Below are 11,102 nucleotides of genomic sequence, written 5' to 3'. Positions count from 1 at the left end.
CCGGTGGGGCCGGGGCCGGCGGGGCCCCGCTGAGCGGGCCCGGCCCGGAGCGCTGCTCGCCCTGCGCCTCTGCGCTTTCGCCCGAGGGGGGCACCGCGGGCAGCACGGCCCCGGCATGGCCCGTGACCTCCTGCCCCGCGCTGGGCAGCGGGTTCCAGCCGCGCACCGCCGGACCGGCCTGACACGCGACTCGGCGCCTGGCAAACCATTAACTAAACTGACACATCCCTCTGCGCATCGGGAATTGAGGGACATGGCTTGGAGAAATAAGGAGTGACCGAGGCCGAGGGACAGACCCATCACCTTGTGCCAGAAAAGCGGCTCGTGAGGAGGCTGGGCTCCGAGCTGGGCCCAGCAGCCACGTCCAGTCACAGCCTGGAGCACAGTGGAATGTGAAAAGGTTTTCTCTCGTGCCCAGGGCTGCTCCAGAGCAGCCTGCTCCTGCTCTGCTTTATGTACGCAAATCCCTCTGTGGCAATTCCATGACCGTTCTTATCAGCGTTCATCCGATTTCAAAATAAAAAATACCCCTTGCTGTATGAAGAACAGTTTGATGGCACCAAGCTGAGTGGGTAGTACTGTTTAGGTCAGTCAATTCGATAGTTCCGGGTGAAGACAGCACCATGTAGAAACCTGACTGTCCTTCTATGATCAGGGGCAGTAACTGAGATGTGGGACTGGTAAAAATATAGAATGTTTTGAGGCAAATCCTTTGCTGTTTTCCTGAATCCACTGAAAAAATCATCACGCACAAGCCAAGATTTCAATTCTGGATAAAGATTTTTGTGTCATAGAAGCAATATTCACAGTTTTCATTTTGGCTGAGTCACAGATGATTTTGCAGGACATTCATTTTCAATGAAATGAAGGATTCCTTGTCCCCTGAACAGCTCATTCTGTTACAGCAGAAGTCAAAGTCTGAGTTGATTAACAGTTCTTATATACAAAGTCTGGCAAATATATCAGGATTTTTTAGTGTCAGATAATTGACTGGATTTGCTTGTTGCTTGTGAAAGCTATCCTTTTACAAAACTGCAGAGCCCAGGGCACTGGGGTTTTTTGCCTAATTGATTCACAGGTATAACTGTGACATGTCAAACCTCATTGTCTTCAGAAGAATAGAAGGCAGGACAAATGGTATAGAGGTGCTCTACGTAGAAAACTGTGATTGGAAAGAGATAAAAACCTTCAAGTGGCAATTGTATGCTGATATTCATCAGCATTTAAAAAGTTCAGCCACAAAAAGAAAATACATTTTGACTTTTCACCTATTCTGTGGAACGTGTTATAGAGCTGCAACCTGACAGCCATGGTGTGTTTTTGTGTCTGTGGCTTAGTCATGTAATTGCTTTAAAATACCAGGCAAATAAAAACCACAATTAGAATGAATAACAGCAAATAAATTAAATACTTTATTTTCCAAAATAACTTTGGTGGTAATCTAATTAGTCATGACAGCAGTAATGCCACTTCTAGAAAAAAATCACTAAAAATGTCATGCTAGTATAATTTCAGTCGCATGTTGTAAGAAACAAATTGACTTAAATTGTTTTTTTCTGTATCTCATAGTCTGTCCTGATGCTTGCTGCTGTCAGTGATTTCTCTGGGAATAGCGTTGCGTGAGGGAAATGCAGTCAGTGGAATACTGAGGCACAGAAGGACCTGTGTGATTGCTCCAGTGTAGACATTGGAAATGTTGCATGCGTGAGAATGTGAAACTAAAGGTTCTCCTGCCTTACTGAATCTCTTTGCAAACAACTGTAACAAATATGGTTTCCTGAGCTTGGCTAAAGATACCTGAGAGCATTTGACATAGAATCTGCTCAAGTGTAACCTTTTTTAACTCTTACCGCATAAAACCCCAGTAATCTCTGAACAGTTAATAGAGTTGATATTAAAAGACTGGCAGATTTCTGCTAAGACCCAACACCAAAACATTTGTTGAGCTGTGTGACTTGGTTTCCATTCATCATAAATACACTTAAGCTGCCTAGTGTGGTTTTTGATAATTGCTATGCATGTGCAGCACAGCTGTTCTTGTTCTAAGATTTACCATTTCCCAGTGTCCTGGGTTGGCTATATGATGCTTGTATCCCTAATTGTCTGTTCTGTTTATGTTGGATAATAAGTTTTGTACCTTTAAGACTGGTTCCAAGAGCAAAGGTGGGAGAGAAGACTAAACTAAATTTCTGTGTATTCTTCAATACTCAACTCATTAGGCTTATTCCCTGTCTTTTAATTTTTGTCTTTCTTAGTTATAATCACATGCAGGTGTTTATCAAGTAAAATTAAAATATGTATTGATAAAAATTGCAACAGATTCAAGCTATTCAGTATGCACCCCACTTCTAGAAAATCAAGCTCTCCAGATCTCAAAAGCCTGTATGCTATTTAGAATCACAACACTTGATTAATGTGACAAAATTATGCCTTTAATTAGAGTAAACTCAATTATTGCTGACAAAGTGGAGGCTCAAAAAATCCAAACCACCTCTTATTATCTTCGAAAACTGTAGAAGATTTTTGTTGGGTTTTTTTGGTCACCCTTCCATACATCCTCCCTTACTTTTATCAAAATACTCGCAATGTATGTATAATCATTTTATCACAAAAAGCTTCGCTGACCTAAGAGAACTAATATCCTACTTTTACACCATCATTTGTCGTAGCTGCAGTATTAGAGAAAGGAATTATTTCTATTCAAGTACTAGACTGAAGCCACAGAAATAGCTAGTTTTTCCAGTGCAAGGCTACAACCAGGCATGTCTTGTCTCCCCTTACATTTTCTCCAAAAGCCCCCCAAAATAAGTTGCATCAGCAGTAATGCTGAGGATCACCCTAAGAATACAGAGGATCCCCTAAGAAAAAAGTAATTTGTTCAGTAAAAAAGATATGCCTCAATTTATGTGTATTTATTATCTCTTATTATTTGTTCAAATGTGTTGAACAAATGATCCTCATACAATGAGCATTCTTGCTCCTTCTTGAGCATTTCAAAAGACCATTTATAACTTTGAAAATTGGCTCAAGTACTTAATGAGAGCCAAATTTATCCAGTGACCACAAATGGAGATACCACTAGCTAACTTCCTGGCAGTAGTGCATCAGTCTTTGAAAAGTATCTGTGGTTGAATATTTTGTGCGGAGTCTTCCCTATTATTACAATTTGAATTGAATATTAAGTTTACAATTATTGTTAAAATGTGTATCTTCTATTGCAGGTAAGGAAAAGGTTCCAAGAGATTAAATCAGTACCACCAGTCTGAGTCATTTCCCCAAGGTGCTTTTCAACCTAATCTGAAACTCAGTGTACAGCTACACAAACCACAGCACAGTAAAAATCCAGTGTTTCCTCTGACTACATTCCCTTTTTCTACACTTACTATCAAGAAGCAGATTTGCTCTTGTTTTCTGTTGTTTGGTTTTGGACTTTTTTTTATCAATTGAAAAGCATTAATACTTTAGCATACTTTTGTAAGAAACTTGAGTAAAGAGATGGATTTTATTGCCAGCTTTGACAACAGTGTTTGCTATTTCAATAGCAAGTTCTGTGATTCCCTGTGATAGCTCTGTCAGAACATCCCCTGATGGAATTTTGCCTTGAACTGTAACACAAGCTTGGAATGAAATCCTGTGCAGGTTTTTTAGAATAAGAATGATACCCTTCAAATCTATCAAATCAAATCAAGAGCTTGTGATTTCTGAATTGTTGTAGCCAAGAGCAGATAATGAAGTTCAGCACAGGATTGACTGAGTGGCATGTAGGGCTTGTGAGCTGCAGGTCAGACATGTGACATGCTGGCTTCTGCTCCCTCACACTAGGGCTGCATGAAATCAGTCACACAGAACGTCTGTAATAAACAATGCATTAGGTGATGCAATCTGCACTGGCCAACCTTGAACTGAGGCCTAAAGTTCCTTCCTAGAGAGAACTGTAATAGCGCAGGGTGAGTGTTGCATACGTGGGGGTTACAGTGGCTACATCTGCATCTAATGGTAGTTGGAGGCTGTGCGCTCACTTCCAGAAATAACTGCAGCAGTATATTATGTGGTTCATTTGTCCATAACTACCCCTGGTACCACAACAACTACTGCACTAGATGTAATTTGCTGGAAGGGAATTGACAAGTGGATGACTTTAAACATCACATAAATTATTAACCATTTAGATAAATTAAACAGGCAATGTTTCACAACAGCAGAGTACTGTTGATACTTTTTACAGCCCTATTTCTGGAACTCCACCTTACACAAAAAATGTAATTTCTGACCTCACATGCCCTCAGAATACTGCACAAAAACATGTAATTATTATGGAAGGAAGGTTGCAGGCGACTGTGCTATCTGGTATTCCATGTGTTTATCCATCACATAGAAGTTTAGTTTCCGTAACGTGAGTTGCTGGGAAATCAGATTTGAGATCCTTTAACAGTAGTCATTTTGTAGAGTGGGAAACAAAATACAAGCATTAAAAAAAAAAAAAAGCATACCAAAAACAAAACAACAAAAAACCCCATCCCCCCCAAACAATCCCAAACCAACCACAAAGAAGATAAAAACAAGAAATGTAGAGCAAAAATGACTTTTCATAAACAGCCATACCCCTCAAAAGTCTCAGCCATTTCTGAGCTGCTGCCAAGGACACTGAAACAGTAGAACCAGACAAAGCGCAGTAAGAGCCTCCAGATACATGCAAAAAGGAAGGCAAATGTAAACTTCTTTTGGACTTAAAGAAACAACATACCTGGTCAGACTCAAGGCGTGCAGCACTCCACTTTTGTTATCTGAGTACAAGGCTGATGTATGCAATTGAAAGACAAAATTAATTCTGTTTTTGGAAGAATTGATGTAAAGAGATTTGTTTGCTTAAATGCGGACATTTGATACCAATCTAGATCCCTATTCTGCCATGACCTAAGATGGCATAGATTTCCTGTTCAGCCTATGTCACACAGGTCTGTCCTGTGGGGATGTTTCAGATATCATTGGGTATTAAATATGGCACCAGTCACTTGTATTTAGGTGCCTAAACTTCACTCATATTATTTCTTTTCTGCTTCTATAATATGCAGCTTGCAAAAAACTAGCTGTGGCTTTAAGAAACAGAAGTCTAGGAACATCAGGCATCCTGCAGTGTGAAACTGGATTTTAAAAGCTTTCATCAGATCTAAGGAGATTTTCTCTAATTCTGGGAACAGTAAGAAATTTGAAATGTGTTCATATGCATATCTGCATACATGTGAGGGAAGGAGGAATTTTTCTCTTCCAAAATCACTGGAATAATCTAGCTCAGATTTGCACCCCCAAATTTGCACCAGCCCTGGTTGAGCAAAGCAATTTCCAAATCAATGTACCTGTGCATATGCAATTTAGAATGCCTTGAAAATGGGCTCTGAAACAGAAAGCTCTGTTGAATCCTCATGATGGAGTCATTATGTTTCTGCAAAATGACAGAAACCAAACAAATGCTCATCAGTCCAGCTGGAATTATGGAGGTAGTACACTGTATGATAACATACCTGCCACCACTTTAATACATCACCTGGTAGGACATTTCGCTCTCTTTGGAATGAATTAATCACACAGAGAAGGTAATTTTCTCTGTCTCAAGAGTTATTCCAAGAAATCTATATTCAGGAAATGAGATATTCAACAAATCTTTGAAAAACCAACCTACCGTTCATATTTTAAAAGCATTGTGCTGACTACTTGAAGTCATTATATTAAAAGGTTATTAATGCAAATCTCTGCAATTCAGGAACCCTATCTAACAATGCCAATCTCAGCACTTATTATGGACCTAATTATCACAACATCAATGCACCTAACATTTTAATGTATTTATTCCCTTCATACGGATGAGTAAGTGTTTGCATGTTTACGCGCCTGAACAGGTTTAAAAATTAACCCTAGGAGGGTATTCAGAGTACCTGACTTTAGAGAACTATACTGTGTTGGATTGGTCATCACAAAGGAGAGAAACAGAAGACTCCAGATGTCAACTGAAAAACACAGGAGGTTTAACACTGACAACCATCATAGAAAAGCTTTTTGTTTCCTCTGAATACATAGAAAACCTTAGGAGAACTGTCTTCTTACTTAAACATCTCTGTTTGCTGTTGAAAATTAGACAATGCAATTAATTTGCTAAGTGATTTTCTCAAAATCTAATCGAATTTGTGGCTCAGAAAGAAATGCAAACTCTGAGTCCAAAATTAGTACTCTAACAATCAGGCTGTCCTTCTTTGTACAATGAAGGATTCTTGTTTCTAAAAAAAAAAATAAAAAGGTAAAATGCATTAATACTTTGCCACTTCAAACAATAAATTAGCTTTAAATCTGGTCCAAAAGGTATTTTTCCTTTGAGCTGGAGAAAAAAGTACCTTTTCCTTTGATTTCATGTTATTGAAGCCCTACTCTGGAGTTGTTTAGTACCAACTAGAATTTAATTTTTTTTTCTAATAGTCATAATTTTACCATGACAAGTAGAACAATTTCATAACACTAAATGTAAGCAACTATCTATTTTGCTTTTTTGTATTTATGAAGGAGATACTCCACAGTATATGAAAAACAAGATAGAAGATAATTCTAGACAATTATGTTACACATAGTAACCTTATAAATTCTGTTTAACAGTCAAAAAGTCTTACAGAATTTCCCTTGGGGTGGCAGGGCAAGGGGAGAAAAATGCTGGCTACTGAACAATAATTTGCACCTGACTTCAAAGAAATTTAACATTTGGTGTATCTGAAGTATTTGGAAGGAAGGAATACAAACTGAGATCATATCTAAAATTAAGAAAATTATTATAGCCAGTCAGCCCTTTCAAATTCAACCTTCAGTGTTCTCCTCCACTTCCATAAATTTATCACAACCCATTATGCTTGTCTCAAAATTATAATATAAGAAAGCAGAATGTTTTTTCTTCTTTTTTTACACTACTTGAACTTACTTTATAAGACAGTGATGGTGAAGTTTTTGGACTTCAAATGCACTTGAGCTTTCATCCTGTCCATCAGGAAGAACTGCTGGACTAATACATCCCCTTTCTCTAATGTCCAGGTCTTTATACATCTACACTAAACTTGGTAGACTTTCTTATGGCTGGATTTCTGTGCTGCTGGATCACTCAAGATGACATATCCATCCCACAGATGGACTGAGCACACAGGCACAGTTCTGTCAAATTTGCCACAGCACACAACAAAGAATCTGTAGTAGCTTTATGGTTTTTGTGTTCTCATTATGGGCCGTGGGAGGACAGACAGTAACTAATCTGGCAAAAAGCCTACTGGCAAAAGTTCAAACCATTGAAAGTCTCTTAAAGAATTGGAACTGACAAAGTGAGTTTGAGGATTCTTCTTCCTGTAGTAGCTCTTCAAGGCCTCAAGCCCATTTTAGCATTTTGTCAAGCCCTGACCACAGAGCCAAAACCACCTATTAATCATATTAAAGCCAAGATGTATTGCTGAGGGTGATACATGAAATTTACTGACTGATATACTGGTCTTTGTGCAAGTCCCTTAACCAAGTTCCAGTTAACATTCCCAAACTGCATGGTTTTATTTGGAGAAGGTACTTTGCAGTGTAGCTGGAGGTAGCCCATTGAATATTGCATTCAATCCAAATGTAATTGCAGTTCAGCAATGGGTGAAGGGAGTTCATTCTTGCATGGGCTGAATTTTGCCTAATTGCAACTTGGATTCAGGCAAAAGCTGTTTAAATTTCCATGGGGAGCAAGAAAGATATATTTTAATATCTTTTATTATCACAGTACATTCAGAACATTTCTCCTTTTGTTTATTTTGAGAGAAAAATCTACCATTAAGTGATTTGTTAAAATATTAAAACCCCAGTTTGGCTGGCTCTCAAGCAGGAACGTAGGCTTCTATTATAACATATTGGGAGCTTTTAAACCAAAGCAATTCATAATAAATTTATTCAAATTGACACATTTCTGGTTATAATGTCTTCATTATTTCTTCAGAGTTATGAAACATGAATTATATCACTGTAACCACAACCCTAGTCAAGGAAATCTAATTTTCTCTGAAGTCTGTTTGAACAGTCATCATGTAGCTCAAGGCATACATTCAATTGTTTTCTTCTACTGTTCCTTATATTGGTGTTATTCCAAATGCTATAGTAATATTATAACCTCATTGCATCTAATTCTAAAAAATATTCTTACTTGGCAGGTTCTAAAAATATATAGCAACATAAAAAATTAAAAATAATTACATCATTAAAATCTATTAGCATACATTGAAGAGAAGGGCATTTCAGATTATTTGGTATATTTCAAACACTTTCTCTTTAAGCAGTACATGCATTTTATCATCACAGCCAGCAAGCTAGCATATATTTTATTCAATTCAGATTAAAACTGAATTAAATTAACATGGCATAGAATTCCTAACTCATGAGATCAACATAAACCAAAAAAGAACTTTTTAATGCAAAATAAAAAGGTTCACCATAAGAATCTTTTCTGTCTTATACTTCATTTATTAAATTCTTTTAACAAGAATGAAGTGAATTATAATTTAAAAAAACCCACAACAACAAAAACACCCACCTCTGATAGCTTCTTTTACAGTTGCTTAGGATGGAAAGATTTTTTTTTCTCTCAGTTTGCTGTCAGAAATGAAAGCTCGAGCTGCAATCATTAAAGGTCTGAATTTGCATTTTTCAGCAATCCAGAGAAATGAGAGCAGGTATTGTTATCATCATTATCATTATAAAGTTCTTTGTATATGGATATTCTAACAACGTTGCTGGTCAGCTGTTTGTCAGATGCCTTGCCACTTACCAGATAATCTTATAATAGATTAAAAAGAACAGTAAATTAAAATTATAGTTTTGTGAACTAATAGCTGTTAAATCCTCTATAAACTCAAGTAACTGGATGCGGTGCCTAGTGCTAGAAGCCAACCCAGACAAACTGCCAAAGCTAAAAATAAATGCATGGATTTGTTTGTAAATAGATGGTAGGATCTTGTCTCCTAACACAGTCCTCTTTCCCTCTACTCCTCTTTGTTAAGACAGCTGTTGGACAACTTCACAGAGCTAAAACTCCCCTAAGCCAAGACCTCTCCAACTTACTGTAATTGGACCAGCGATTTTTGAGGATGAATATTAAAGTCAAAATGACCCTTGATAAGACCTTGCTGGCCTGAACTACCAGTAAGAAGAATTGAGAGAGCAGTGTGCAAGGTCCCTTCTGGAGTAGTGGAAGGCAGTCTTCTCTGCCACAGGTCAGACCAATTTAGATGGCTCTTTGAGTAGCTGAGCTGATTGAGTAAAAGAGACAAATTCAGCTTTATTCTATGAATGAATCTTTACAGACCTGCTATGGAACCTGTCCAAAACCAGCTCAAGCAGACACCCCCGGAAACAGTGTGTCACTGTGTTGTTATCTGCTAAAAAGTATCAGGAAAAGTGGAAGCCAAGAAGTTTACTGTTCCTAGGAAGGTTTGAAGTATGCATATTTTACTTCCATTTTCTCTTACAAAGCACCTTTATTTGTATTATTTTTTGCTATTATCAGATATTTGTGTATCTCCAGTTTCCTTGAGGAGTCAGTGTGGAAAAGCAGAATCCAGCACAGCATCCTTTGGTAAGTCTGGACCCTGTTTAAGTACTGTTGGTTACTGTGGAAGACTTCAGTGGAGGGCTGCCACTGGAAGCTTTTTCCAGCCTTCACCCCAGAGCCAAGCAACAGCCTGTGTTCAGTGTGCTACCACATGGAACAGGAGTGAGACAGTAGGTCCTCATACCTGTGTGATGTGCTTTGGAGGTGAGGCAAAACTATATTCCTCTGCACAGGCAATCAACACCACATTTGCTTCCTGGTCCTGCATGAGGTGGGAGAACAGCTGAAAGGCAGTGTCTGCTTTTGGTATAGGTTCCCTCACCATCACTTTGTCTACCTCTGGCAGATGATGGCATGGTCACTCTTCAAAAGCTCTTGGTACACCTTGCTGCAAGGAAGTCATGGATGTGCCAGAAGGGCCTCCCAAACACAAGAGGTGGTGTGGTGTTAGTCAGGCATTGTGGAGACTCTTCTCAGTCTGCTGCATAGATTTGGGCAAGATACTCTGACCTGAAAAGTCTTCTGAGCTGCTTGGCAGCAGTCAGATAGGGCAGGTGAAGTATTGCCATTGTTTCCAGAGTTCAGGGAATTAATGCATTTCCAGTGTCCAGCAGCTGCATAACTAAGGGAACAGAAACAATTTAACAGCTACTACAATTCATTTTCATACTAGGATTCTATTTTTCAGGGAGTAATAGTGAGAATATATCAAATTGTTGACCCTTTGCAAGTGGGCTTCAACATAAATTAATTGTTGTGTTAAAAAAAATGAATTTTATGTTTACACTGTAATTTGTCCCTGAAATGGAGGCTCAATTAGAGTTTCAATGATTTACTAAAGACGTTTTAAACATAATGTCCAAACAATGCTACATAAATTAAATATGATGTAATTGAGTGTAACACTAAGTGGCTCATCACTGTTGATTCATGTGGAAATCACTGAAATTCTACTGATCATTATGCATCCATTCAGTATTAATGTAGATACCATATGTGCTTCCATGGGGATTCTAGTGTTACTCAGCATTCATTAAGTTTTAATGTACCATTAAAAAGGCATCAAGAAACCCATCTAAAAACACTGCCACAAAGGTAGTTCATTTAAAGACAGTTAAAGCAGCATGTTTCACTTAAACATTGCAATACAAAGTAAGGTAACAATGAATCAGCAGAAACAGCTCAGGAAAAGATAGCATTTGATTGCTATCCAGGCTGGAATGTTTGAACTAAAGGCAGTACATTCGCCCTGTTCCAGATTTTTGGACAGCTTGTATACAAAAATACTTAATATGTAAGTACATAGTCTTTAAGTTGAACTTAATGACTAAGTATATATCATATCCTTAAGGTTTTAAGTCATTTTGTTCACTGGCCAGAGAACTGAAAAATCACCTGTGAATCAGGTGATCACATCTGAGAATAAATAGGATTCACAAGATTCTATTCAGGTCAATGTTTAGTGCTTTAGAAGCATGGCACACAAACTTTTCTTGAACTTTGA

The sequence above is a fragment of the Vidua chalybeata genome, chromosome 7 (genome assembly GCF_026979565.1).
Source record: "Vidua chalybeata isolate OUT-0048 chromosome 7, bVidCha1 merged haplotype, whole genome shotgun sequence".
In the NCBI taxonomy this organism is placed as follows: domain Eukaryota; kingdom Metazoa; phylum Chordata; class Aves; order Passeriformes; family Viduidae; genus Vidua; species Vidua chalybeata.
This window is presented reverse-complemented; position numbering follows the sequence as displayed.